The sequence below is a fragment of the Giraffa tippelskirchi genome, chromosome 6 (assembly GCF_054371585.1).
Source record: "Giraffa tippelskirchi isolate mGirTip1 chromosome 6, T2T-mGirTip1v1.2.pri, whole genome shotgun sequence".
Classification (NCBI taxonomy): domain Eukaryota; kingdom Metazoa; phylum Chordata; class Mammalia; order Artiodactyla; family Giraffidae; genus Giraffa; species Giraffa tippelskirchi.
This window is the reverse complement of record NC_137280.1, coordinates 142001458-142015252: the sequence shown is the minus strand read 5'-3', so window position 1 is coordinate 142015252 and position 13795 is coordinate 142001458. Positions and strand designations below refer to the sequence as shown.

The window sequence follows — 13795 nt, the reverse complement described above, 5'->3', positions numbered from 1 at the left end:
GTAGCTCTTGTTTGCCTGGATACAGAGAGTGCTGTTGGCAATCCCTGCTTAATCAGGATCTTGAGGAGCCCCTTCTCCCTCCCAGGACTGACACACCAAGGAAGAGAGTGTCTGAGGCCGCCTCTGGCCCATTTCCCCCATGTTTGCTCCATCCTTGCCACTTAACTGGACCTTGCCCTGAGAAATAGTTGTTTCATCATTTCAGCAACCTTATGAAAATTATTTGTGTCTTCAATTTGAAGATTATAAAAATAAAACCCCAGCCCCACCCAGTCCCAGAAGGCAACAGGCAAAGTGGATCATTGTCAAATGCCTTCCATACCTTCATGGGGAACTATTATTCCCTTATTAAGAAAATTAATCATCTTTTCCACTTTAAGGATGGAGAAACCGTGACCCAAAAAGTGAAGTAATTTGCCCAAGGTCATTCCCCAAATGGATTACAGTTCCTTCTAACAGATACACAGTGTTCAGAATCAGAAGGGAATGGAATGGGGTGGGACAAAGTGAGAGCACGCTTGCTGGGTGCTGGGGCTGGGCCTGGAGACTCCAGGTTTTGAGGTTGGTTGTGTTAAGACAGGGAAGATTTTTGTGACTTTTTATTTCATATTGCAAAAGGGTGGCAAGTAGGTGACTACTCAGAACTAAAAAGCAAAGAGGCACACACACAGAAATTAAATAGTAGAGGTCATGATGGCATAACTTCAGATTCAGATATACTCTGGTTGCAAATAATAAAGAAAAAAGAAAAGCTCCTAATCTGATTTTTTAGAAGGTTGGTAATTAATGCTGAGAAAGGGGTCAAAATATTCAACTATATTCCCTGGTTTGATTTATCACTAATTTACAGAACAGTCTTGATCATTTCCCTTATCCTCTCTGGTCCACAATTCTTCCGTTCGTTTCAAGGTGCTCAGTTATCCCTGCTCTACTGTCAAGTTTGGTAAAAGAAAAGAACCACATGGCATGTCTAGCAGAAAACTCCATACAAACCTCTAGTGGTCCCAGATATGCTGCAGTGGTTGGATTTATGGTACTACTTAGAGAATAACAGCCAATGTTAGTAAGTTTCCAATATGTCCTGGGCACTAGACTATGTACTTTGCAAACTATCCCCATTCAAGCTTCAAATTCTGTATGAAGTATGTACTAGCATTTTCTAGATTAAAAAGATAAGGAAGCTAAAGCTCAGAAATGTTAAAATATTTGCCTGAGGGTCACATAACTAGTCAGGATTCAAAGCCAAATTTGTCTAATTCTGGAGTTCAAGAACTCACTCTAGGCAATGACAGACAAGCTGTAGTAGACCTCTATTGAACACAATACGAAAAACACCACATTGGAATACTGTTATGAAAAATGAATACAAATTCTAGTCTTGAAAAGCCCCCAAAGTATGGTTTTAGTGCCTTCTCTCAGATTAGAGCCTGCAGGCAAAGATGGCAGGTGGAGGGCCTTGTTGAACAAAGCAATGCTTGGGGCAGACACAGCGCTGAAACTGCCTTGCTGCTCCACAAATCAGTGATGGCTCCCTCTGCTCGAGTTCATTCCAAACAAATCCATTAAAAGCACCATCTCAATGAATATTTTATATAGTTATGACATAGTGAGTCGCATTTAGGAGGGGCTTTTTCTAAAGGATGAGACAATGAACTACTAAAATAGCCAACTAATCATCAAGGCCAATAGAAATCTGGCCAGGGGACATGATAATTTTACGCAAAGAAAAAAAATTAAGGTTCTACACTCCCTTCTTCCTAATTTAAGAATTCTCTTTTTTTTTTTTAAACTCTACCTACATGTTCAAATACCACCATCCACCAGCAAAAGCCACTTATTTGGCTAATTAGTTTTTCCTTGCCCTCTTCATAGTTTCTAAAGAACATCAATGTACATATTTGATTGTGTGTTTTTCTTAAACTAGGTCTATTTCTGAATCCTTAGCAAACACATGTGCACGTACACACACACACACACACACACACACACACACACACACAAATAAAGAAGTCTTAACCTACTTTCCCTAAAAATAGAAAGTGAAGAGAATCCTAAGAGACGAATTCACTGGCAGCCCACATCCTATGCCACTTTTCCTAGTCTTGCATCTCTCCCAGGAAAACAAGGCACAGCTCAAGGGCTTTGGAGGAAAAGAGGGCTGAGCCTGTATCACAGAGTGCAAATCAGTGGCCTGTGTGTAAAATACAACTTGCAGATGTGTTCTGTTTGCTCCATCAGGGTTGACTTGCCTGTTGTTTAAGAAATTTGAAATCGCTGTTAACATTAAAAAATCTATAAAGATTTTCACAAATATTTCTGGGTTTCCAACTACTCTTCAACAATTAGGAGATCTGGCATGAGGAGACCTACATTCCTACACAGTGACAGCCAGCTGGAGTTGACTTATAGCTGTTAGACAGGCCAGCCTCCCCAATTCCCAGACTCTACCATATTCCCTTAACAGGATGGCAGAATTGGTTGCCATTTGTCATTAACCTTAAGGGGCTGTTTTCTTTACAGTTGTAAGGAAAGCACGGGCACAAAGACTAGTGGAACACAACATAGAGTCCAGACATAAACCCATACATATATGTCAACTAAATGAGAAGTGTGCCAAGAACATGCAATGGAGAAAGGACAGTCTTTTCAATAAATAGCATTGGGAAAACTGGATATCCACATGCATCATGAAACTAGACTGCTGTCTTACACTACTGACAAAAATTCACTCAAAATGGATCAAAGACTTAAATGTAAGATCCAAAACGATAAAAGTCTGAGAAAACATAGGGAAAAAGATCCTTAACATTGGCCTTGTCTATGATTTCTTGCCTAAGACGCAACATCAAAGGCAACAAAAACAAACAGAAACAAGTAAGACCACATTAAACTAACGGGATTCTGCACAGCATGCTTTGGCAGGCAGATTCTTTACCACTGTTCCACCTGGGAAGCTCAAAGGAAACTGTTAATAAAGTGAAAAGGCAGCCTATGAAGTGGGAGAAAATATCCATGTATGTGATAAGGGATTAATACCCAAAACATATAAAGAACTCATACAACTCAAGGGCAAAGAAAGGAAATAATCCAATTTTTAAATGGGCAAAAAACCTGAAAAGATATTTTACCAAAGAACACATACAAATGGCCAATAGGTATATATTGATACAAAAGTGCTTGACATCACATTGTAGAAAAGAGGATGGAAGTTGCTAAAAAAAAAAAAAAATTAACTACCATATGATCCAGCAATTCCATTTCTGGGTGTACATCCGAAGGAACTGAAATCAGTATCTCAAAGAGATATATACACATCTATGTTCATTACAGCATTATTTATAATATAATAGACAAGCTTTGGAAACAACCTAAGTGTCAAGAGAGAAAAGGATAAAATGATGTGGTAGAGATATATAATAGAATATTATAAAGCCACGAGGAAGAAGAAAATCCTGCCATTTCCAACAATATGGATCATGAGAGTATAATGCTAAGTGAGATGTCAGACAGAAAGACAAATATTGCATGATATCATTTATATTTGCAACTTAAAAAAAAAAAAGCTGAACTAGTAAAAATGGAGAGTTGTGTAGTGGTTACTGGGGCTTCCTTGGTCGTTCAGATAGTAAAGAACCTGCCTGCAATGCAAAGACCCGAGTTTGATCCCTGGGTTGGGAAGATCCCTTGGGGAAGGGAATGGACACCCATTCCAGTATTCTTGCCTGAAGAATTCCGTGGACAGAGGAGCCTAGTAGGCTATAGTCCGTGGGGTCGCAGAGTCAGAAACAACTGAGCGACTATACTCTCACTTTTCATGGTGGTTACCAGGAGCTAGGTGGTGTTTAAGGGTACAAACTAAGGGTACAAACTTAAAACTAGCAGATAAATAATTTCGGGAAATCTAATGCACAGCATAGTGAGTATAGTCAACAATACTGTATTATAAACTTCAGAATTGCTAAGAGACTAAGTCTTAATTGTTGTTATAACAAAAAAAGGGACATTTATGTGATGAGACAGAAGTGTCAGCTAAAGCTAACATTATTATAATCATGTTGCAATACACAAATGTATTAAACCAAAATGCTGTTCACCTTATACATAAACAATGTTATATACCAATTGTATCTCAATTTTTATTAATTAATGAAAGCAAACTATTTTTGTACCTTCATGTCTATCTAAAATGGGAAAATGAGCAGACTGGGACGGCAATGTATTGGAAGAAAAATGGGTGAAAACCTAAAGCCTAATTCTGTGTAGCAGTGAAAACTACGCAGTTGTGTTTGATATGCAAACAAAAACCAGGCTGGTTTAACTCCAGGGTCTCACTTGGCCCCTGCAGACATTTGAAATTGACATTCTTGCCTCAAGTCACTGAAGATCTTTGGAAATAAGTCTTTTCCACCATAGTTTTCATTTCCATAGTTCTGTGTTCCTTTCTTAGTACTTGGCACCGTGACAAACACATAAGCAGTGCCAAAAAATTAACTGTATTATGAACTAGAATCACATTTTGCCTTGTTTCTCCTATTTATTTTCTGTGTACCAACTACCCCATACTACCATCCTCCCTTTTTGCTGGTCAAGAATCCTTTCGGAGCCTTTTTTAACTCAAAAGCTTTATTTCACAACCAATCAGACTGGAAAGGACCTGGTAAAGGAATCACATAAAGACTGATTTGGTACAGTATTTACTTGGAGACAAGTCAAAATTAGATTTTAATTCCAGCTTTACCACTTACTATCTTAGCTTGACTTCCCCAACAGCAGAGCCTGCGATGAAGACGTGGCATGCATAGGTGGCTTACTGGGGGAATGTGATTCCCTAAATAAGGGGCAGGGAGGTGAACAGGAAAAGAGGAAACACCAGTACAAGAAAGTGTGAACTGCTACAGGTGACTGCTTACTTCACACAAGGCCTTCTGAGGAGTCTTACGGAACGTGTGTCAGAACTGTCACCCAGGGACACAAGCCTTTATCCATCAGCTCCTGCCCCCATAGGCAGAGGTCTGCCCCATGATGTATTAATATCTTTGTGCAGCCAAAGGAAACCAGAGCACATGAGGTGGAGTGGTAGCCTTGGCTGCAATCAGTGGCAAGGCCAAGATGATGAGAGGTGCTATACAAAAGGTGTCCTATACAATAACCATGGTCAGTCAAGTACTTCATTTCTGGAAACCTCAGTTTCCTGTATTATAAATGTGACAACACTGGTGCTTCTATTTTTGGATGGTAAGGAGAATATAATGAAATAATCCACCAGACGCTCACAGACAAATGCCCAGCACACAGTACATGCTAATGAATGACTGTTTCAAATACAAGCTCTTGCCTCCAGGGCTAGACATTATGGAAGACCTTTATCTGACAGCTCAACAGCAATAATCAATGAATTATTAAATCAATGAAAGTAAACAATGATAATTACAATCTCAGCATTCACTTACAATAGATTCCAAACTGGCTGCTGTTAGGCCAGTTTTGCCCCTTGGACATGTATTCTTCCCCTACACCCATAAATATCTATATACATACATTAATACATATGCATATAAATATATTCATATATTATATATATATAACCGAAATCAGTTACAAATATTGGAAATTATTTTTTTAAAAATCATAAAATTGAGAATTCCAGCTTTCCCCTTGAGAAAAGGAAAGACTTAATCCCACTAAGTTGGCATTCCCACTGTCTGAACTGAGTAGTGGTGACCCTTTCATATGGCACATGTTTCTCCAATTTGCCACCATCCCTTTCGAATCCATTTTACTCATTCACAACCTGCTGCTGGACGTTTGCATTTGAAACCTCTGGACAGATACTTAACCTAGAAAGACAGGGTCCCTAGAAACCCTGCCAGGACCTAAAAAAGAAGAATGATAGAAGGGACAATGTCCTTATTTTTCAGTGACAGCTGAAGAGCCACCCCTGAGGCCCATGGAACTCAATGTCCTTGTGATGGAGAGCTAAGTGAATCCTGCTGAGGTGAGAGTGTGTGGTTCCAGCAAGTCTGGCTATTACCAACCTGAGGCTGAGGTCACCCCAGCTGCTCTCAATGCCTGCAACTCTGCTTATTTCATTCTGGTTCATACCAGAGATTTATTTTTATGAACAGTGAACATTTTTTGTAACATTCCCTCATTTAACCTTCATTATCAAAGTCTCTGCCCAAAACCCATATAAGTACCATTATTGCCCATATAACATTTTCCAACATAAACCATTTAAGGCATTTTTTTCCATTTTTATTTATTTCTCTTCTGTTACATTTCATTTGAAATGTGCATGCGGGAGAATGTGTCTTGTTTTTATGTTGTCTCATACAGACCATAAGCCCTAATGGTGGGGGCTGCCTATTTTGAAGGTTAATAAGCAATGGGGACATTCATCACATGGAACAAACAACCAGGATATGCTGGCCTCTTAAAAAGCAAAAAAAAGGTACTAGAAAGGAATTCTCTGTGACTGGGGAAACTGAAAGGAAAATAACCCAGCTTCTTTGTCTCTTGAGAAAGCCAAGAGAAGAAGAAACACAGTGGCTCCAAAAAAAAAGGAAAGCAGGAAAATGAAAAACCTAGTGTTATAATGTGTGTGAAAGTCACTCAGTCATGTCCAACTCTTTGGGACCCCATGGACTATACAGTCCATGGAATTCTTCAGACCAGAATACTGGAGCAAGTAGTCTCCAGGGGATCTTCCCAACCCAGGGATCAAACTCAGGGCTCCCACATTGCAGGCAGACTCTTTACCAGATGAGTCACCAGGGAACTATTATAATATTACTCCTTATTCATTCATATGCAGATTCTCCATGGACAGTGAAAGTACCTATATCTCTAGTACCTGGACAGGGTCTGGTGCTAAGTGGGCACAATAATTTAACTAAAGTTTGTCTTTAACTCTAAGAAACTCAAGAACTCTAAGAAACTCATTTTGACTTAAGCAAAAATGATAATATGTTGACTTACATAGTTGAAAAGTTCAAGATCTTTTAAGCACATCTGTATGCAAGAACTAAGACAGTGTCTTTAGGATTCTATCTCTCTCTACTCTCTCTCCCCCTGCCCCATTCATTCTTTTATTCTATTGATTTTACTTTGAGCAGTCTCTCTTCTTTAGGTAGAAAGTAGTCCACTGGCAAGCTCTAGGCTCACATTCCTATAAGCTCAGTAACTCTAGTACTAATGAAAGAATGAATAAAAGAAGGAAATAAAGAAAGAGAGAGAAAGGCTGGGAGGAGGGGAGAAGGAAAGTAAGAAGAGAGAAAGAACAGGTTTCTCAGTTTCGACAATTCCAAAAGTTTGGATCTCTGAACAAATCAGTATGGTCAGAGGGAAGGACTACATGAACTGGAAGGCACACCCTAGCTATGGGGACTGAAATTGTCTAGGGTGGAATGCATGCTGGGTGGTCATAAGCAGTAGAGGTCCATCACAGAAGGTATGGATGATGCTGTTGCATGAAGAGAACCATAGGAGTCAAGAGCCCTGGGCACTTCTTTCCAGCTTTGGAGTAACCAATGAAAAAGTCTTGAAAATTCAATTTAATTCATTGCCACAAAGATGTACCACATTTTACAACATGCTAGGACTGTACTAAAGCCTGAGCAAGCAACGATGCAAAGCTACTGACAATAATCAACAAATCTATTAGCTGGTAGGGGTCACAGCAATAAAAGCAACCCATTAGGAATCCTTGTGCTAGAAAAACGTGGTAGAAGTATGTGCAAGGTGCAGGGTATCTTTGAATTCCCCCAGGAGTAGAACCTGAGGTTAGGATTTGTGCACAAATGGTAGATATTTGGAAGGTAATCTAGGGAACCCAGGTAATAGGGAAGTTAAGTCAGGGAAGGAAAGGATGCCAGTATAGGGGAAACTATAACACTATATATATTATAAGTGATAACTATCCAGGTTACCAATGTTGGTTAACTACGGGAGCCAGTGCAGAACATGTGCCTCAGAATTACTTAAACAGGCAAAGGTGAGAACTGATGGGGATGAAACCGGGATACTTAGATATGAATTTCTATCACTGACAAAAGGATGCTGGAGAATAGGGCAGTAATTCCCCAGGCATCTCTGGCCTGCCATGTGTGTGGGCCGAGTTGCCTCCAAAAGGCCAGGGAAAGCCCTTAGGCAAAGATATGCAGATGCAGGTCTAACAGTCAGGAAAAGTGCACTGGAAGGCAGAGCCCGAGGGTTATGGGCAGGACAGTTGCAATATCTGATCTTCAAGTAGAAATCATTTTGCTGCTCTGCCTGAAAATACAGAAATTGGACCCGAAATTTCCCGAGTGCCTAAGCAGCTCTAAAATCCTAAAATGCAAGATATAGTCTAATTATCATATTTATAAATCTGTGTCGGTTTGTCTGAGGCTGATTTTAAAACAATCTAAAAATACATGGGAAATGGGTGGGTGTGGGAGGTAAAGGCAGCTGGAAGAGTGATAAGATTAATGATTTTGTGGTCAAAAAGTCCATGACTTCACACAAAAATGTATTCATCAAAACAGCCTGGCTTGCCTCGAAAGGATGTTGCTTACATTTAACCCTATGATTTCAGCCCTTTCACTTGAAAAGTAGGATCATAGACTCATACCATCAAAAGAGGACATTCAAGGATCTCAACTGGCAACCTACTCCAGTCCTCTTGCCTGGAAAATCCCATGGACTGAGGAGCCTGGCAGGCTACAGTCCACTGGGGTTGCAGAGAGTCAAACACAACTGAGCAACTAGCACTTTCACTTTCAAGGATGTAGATTCATAGAGATGATAGATGAGGTCGTGGTATAGTAATAAGTCCTTAGTTCTTTGGGCTCCTAACCAGGTGCTCTCCTGTCTGCATGACCAGAGACAGAAACCAAGAGGTGAACGTAGTAGCAAACCAAGATTTATAAAGGAAGTTGATTTTTTCCCCTCTATATCCAGAGGCTTAGTCCTACACCACCTTCACCTTTCCAGAGCTTGCTCCCAACCCAGGGAAGTTGGCTATACTTGTTTCTATTATTTTTAGCATTTGTGACCTTTGGAAGTATTTTGGAGGCTGTTAAACAGACAGGCCTCCCAAATATTTTTGCAACAGGCCCATGGCTCCCCATTCCAACAAAACCCTGTTTCCCAGAAATCTGCCTGTAAAACCCCAATCTGCTGTGAATTCTCCACACTAGGCCCTATACTGGAGTGTGTCGGTTCCCAGGGACAGGTTTATCTTCTTCTCATTTCTTAAGATGTGTTCTGGTAAATTAGATCTCATCTCTATTTTTTTCTTCCTTTTCTTTTTCCATTCCATAGAGCACCACTATTGTTACTTCTAAATGAAGCTTAAGAATTGCATTTGATTGCAAAGGATGGAACATTTAAAGTGGTAAGGTTGGGGATGGAAAAAATGAAAATCATATAATCCAATAATGAAGCACGACAATGGAGGGGAAACTCTTCCTGGAAGCACTGTTGACGACGAACATCTCCAAATTCCTATGTGCTCAACTCATTAGCAAGAACCACATTTCTTTCTTGGTCAAGCACAGAATCAAACTCTGTGTAATTAAAGACCTCAGTCTGCACACAATACTGGATGACATGCAGTTGTTTTCCTCCCTCCACTTGGTAATTTTCCTAGAAAAGGACTTAATTTAACAGATTTAGGGAGTGATTTGAGTATTGCTTAGCACTCCATGTTTTACTGAGAATGGAGAAAGAATACCCTTTTCATGGACAAATTTGACCCTGGAGCAAACATCTAACATCTATAGGCTTCTCTCAAGTCCTAACACTTAATTCTGGGAGCAGAACTGCCTCCAGAAAGAAGAATTATTAGTGTGCCTCAGTGGCTCAGGTGGAGAAGGCAACTGGCAACCCACTCCAGTACTCTTGCCTGGAAAATCCCATGGATGGAGGAGCCTGGTAGGCTGCAGTCCATGGGGTCACTAAGAGTCGGACACAACTGAACAACTTCACTTTCACTTTTCCCTTTCACACATTGGAGAAGGAAATGGCAACCCACTTCAGTGTTCTTGCCTGGAGAATCCCAGGGATGGGGGAGCCTGGTGGGCTGCCATCTATACGGTCACACAGAGTCAGACACGACTGAAGCGACCTAGCAGGAGCAGCAGCAGTGGCTCAGGAAAATGTGAGTGGAAATGCTTTTTCTTGAATTAGGATTTAATATTAATAGATGATAATAAAAGATAATTTTTGTTGAGAAGCCATTGTATGTTAGCCATGAGTCCATGTGCTTTACATGTATTAATTCTTCAAAACTTAAAAAAATCTCATGGGGAAAATGCCATTAGTGTTCCTATTTTCCAGATGAACAAACTGACCATGTTTTCCTCTTTTCTTATACCCCACAGAAGAAATGTTAAAAACAATTCTAAATACTACTTCCACTACTATTGCTGCTATGATGAATGTTAACAATGCACCAAACTTCCTTAAGCAAAATATGATTTCTGCTCGATGCTCTATCTAGAAGATAAAACAGAGACTAAAAACTGTGGTATTCTTAACTAAGTTCTTACCCAATTTTGACATATATTTAAGACTAAAATGAATAAATAAAACTCTTATGGGATCTCAGAACAAAAGTGGTGCACATGTATCAAGCATCTTTGTTAACAAAATTCATAAGAAAGAGATGCTTTTTTTTTTTAAAGAAGCAATAATAAAAACTGAACTTATGTTTTTTTATTTCTTTTAATTAGAAATTAGTACTGATCTGGGAATACTGCAAATAAAGCACATATAATGAACATCCACACACAGAAATCGTTTTCCAGAACTTAAAGATAATATTGATAATTCCCTGATTTATATTTTAGAAACTGTCATTACTTAAATTATATAAAATATAAAAAATTCTTCATGTAAACGTGATCATTTCATGACATGTAAAGATTTTTTCTACAAACCAATACAAATAATGTTAAAAAATAACACAATAACAATAAAGCAACCTAATTTAAGTAGGACATATACAATCCAATAGAAAATGGGCAGAAGACATGAACAGAAATTTCACAATAAAAAAATACTTTTGCTTATTAATATATTACAAAATGTTCAACTTGAGTTAAATCAAGCAGTAAGACACCGTTTTGGCCCATCCAGTTAAAGTTTGAAAGACAGTATCACGGAACATGTATTTTATTGGAACGTGTTTATTGTGTGTGTTAGTTGCTCAGTTGTGTCTGACTCTTTGTGACTCCATGGACTGTAACCCACCAGGCTCCTCTGTCTATGGAATTCTCCAGGCAAGAATACTGGAGTGGGTTGCCACGCCCTTCTCCAGGGGATCTTCCAGACCCAGGGATTGAACCTGGGTCTCCCACATTGCAGGCAGATTCTTTACCATCTGAGCCACCTGTGATTATTCTCACTTTGGCCTCTTCTTATTTTCCCTCCAGCAACAATGTTGGCTATGTCTGCACAGAATCCCTAATCCAAGTAGTTGAATCAAGGCATTTCAGAGATTGTGTATGTACCACAGAGAGGAAATGTCTTAATACATCTGAATGCCCATGAATAGAAAGGTACAAGCAGCAGAGTCATGATGGTACTTATCATTAAGCTCATAGTTTTAAGTGCAATATTTCCATAGTAATCTACAGTCTTTGAAAAGAGTTGCCGATATGAGATTAGCAAAGCTATCCTCTGCTTCTAAACATCAGTTAAGAGGGGAACAAAAAGAGTAGGGGGAGGCCATTTAATCAGTTTGATTTTCAATTTGGATAAATTTTGAATTTATGCAACAAATAAGTGTGCTATCTTAACTCTGAATTTTTTTTACCAATATTACCTCTTTTAACTTGAATGTAAATTTTTAAGTATAAATAATAATGCTTTTTAGTGACCCTTTACATAACTTAACACATTTAATCTCATAATAACCCTATGACTTAGTGTTATTATTTTCCAAAATATGCAGATGAAGAAGCTAATGTTTAGAGCTTGAACAATTTGTCCAAAATGGCTTGGCAGAGCTTTGATTCAAACCCAGCCATTTTCTTTCTGAAATCCAGATTCTTGAACACTTATTTCATTTATAAATTCTTGCTGTGTCCAGAAAATAACTACTGGCCCTCATACTGTGGATCAGGATTCATTTCTACAGAGATAAATTCCCTTTCTTAGACTCTGCTGCTCCTTTGGGTGAGACTGGTATTCACTGATGTTTAGAGAGGGCAGAGAGCATCTTCTCTGAGTCCTCCTCACCTCCAGTTTCTCTACATGCTTCTCCTGGTTGGACACTCTTCAAAATGCTTTCATCTCTGCTTCAAGAATGCTAACCAGCCCTAATCATCAAGCAGAATTCCCTGTTATCCGGGATGACTACACCAAGTCTAGTGGTACCATCACAGGTTTGGCAAAGACCACAAGGAAGAAGCCAAAGGTCTGCCATCTGTCATGACCTCTTCACAGATACCTCCTATATGGCCTAAGAATATACAATAAAACTGGTGGGGAAAAATTTCAGAGAGATATTTCAGCTCCATCCAGACTGAGCTTACTAATTTTTGGAGTTCCCTCAGGAAGAAGCAAATCAGATCCTCTGCCACTAGAGGTGTGTAAGTCCAACATGAATAAATTTGACAGAAATGTAGGATCTCAAAAGTCAGATGAAGGGTTAGACCAGGTACAGAAGTTTTCAACTTTACTTTCTGATTCACAGCTGTGGTCACCACAGGTAATTTGTTACTACAAATATAGAACAATATCTGCAATTATTTTTTTTAATATATAAATTAAATCAGTTCATTGACTACAATAAAAACCTATTGGACAAGTATAGAATAGCTAGGGCTTTGCTGGTGGCTCAGATGGTAAAGAATCCACCTGTAAAGCAAGAGAGCCAGGTTCAATCCCTGGGTCAGGAAGATCCCCTGGAGAAGGAAATAATAACTCACGCCAGTATTCTTACATAAAGAATAACTAAGGGAACTGAAAGAAGATAATTGCACATACCCCACAAAGCAAATTATCTTTGTAGTTGAGTAAACTTGACTGACCTACGTCAATGGGAGATTCTTATCTTTGTTTACATTATTCTTCCTTTTGTTGCATAAGAATGAAAGTTGAGAACTATTGAATGCTTGGTCTTTATGATTTCCTCCAAGCCTGAAACATGACGATTCTAAAGGGTGGTGAAACAAGAGCACAGAGCAGAAGTGTTCCAGCCTCAGATCTCAGCTGGATTGTTTGAGGGCCCAATTAACTGGTTCCGATGCTAAGGCTAAGTGTCTGTGCCTTAGGGCACTAGAATAGTACAATTACACCTTTGGATCCCTTTTAGAGTATTGCAATGGATAAAACAATAGAGTTATTTCACATTTAGAAGAAGTCAGGCCCCCTGTGTGAGACTCAAGGCGAGAAATCCAGAGAGAGCGAGACAGTATGTGAGCTTTAGCACTAATAGAGAGGGTAGGACTAAGGATCTACCAGAGGAAAGTATCTTAACCAAGCATGAGGTATGTGTATATGTGTGGGGTGGGGAGGGATGGGAGATGTAGATGAATTTCAAAAATGAAATGAAAGGCAATGGACCCAGATCCTGGGCTCAGGGGCACATGGATTTACCATGGCATCTGGAGCCTGCAGCACAGGTGCAGGTGACATTAGTGGTGCCAGTGTTTGAAGTGTAAGCATATGCAGACTATCCATGGAACTGGGATCTGGGTTTCTGGTGCTCATCGAGGTGACTTAAGAGAGTAGTGCAGGATACAGCAATGGTACATGCCCAGAGAATGGCCCGTCAAAGTCCGGACTCAGGCCCCAGGACTGTTGA

General features: G+C 39.5%; 1 protein-coding gene and 1 long non-coding RNA gene across 11 annotated transcripts in view; one reads left to right on the top strand and one right to left on the bottom strand.

The window, feature by feature from the left end:
* Window positions 1-9580, top strand: part of LOC145510124 (uncharacterized) — a 28634-nt gene extending 19054 nt beyond the window's left edge. The window contains exon 5 of the long non-coding RNA XR_014056735.1: window positions 9304-9580. This is a non-coding gene — a long non-coding RNA (uncharacterized LOC145510124). The remainder of the gene's footprint in view (window positions 1-9303) is intronic.
* Window positions 1-13795, bottom strand: part of LOC145510122 (uncharacterized) — an 838825-nt gene that overhangs the window by 343370 nt on the left and 481660 nt on the right. The window lies entirely within an intron of this gene.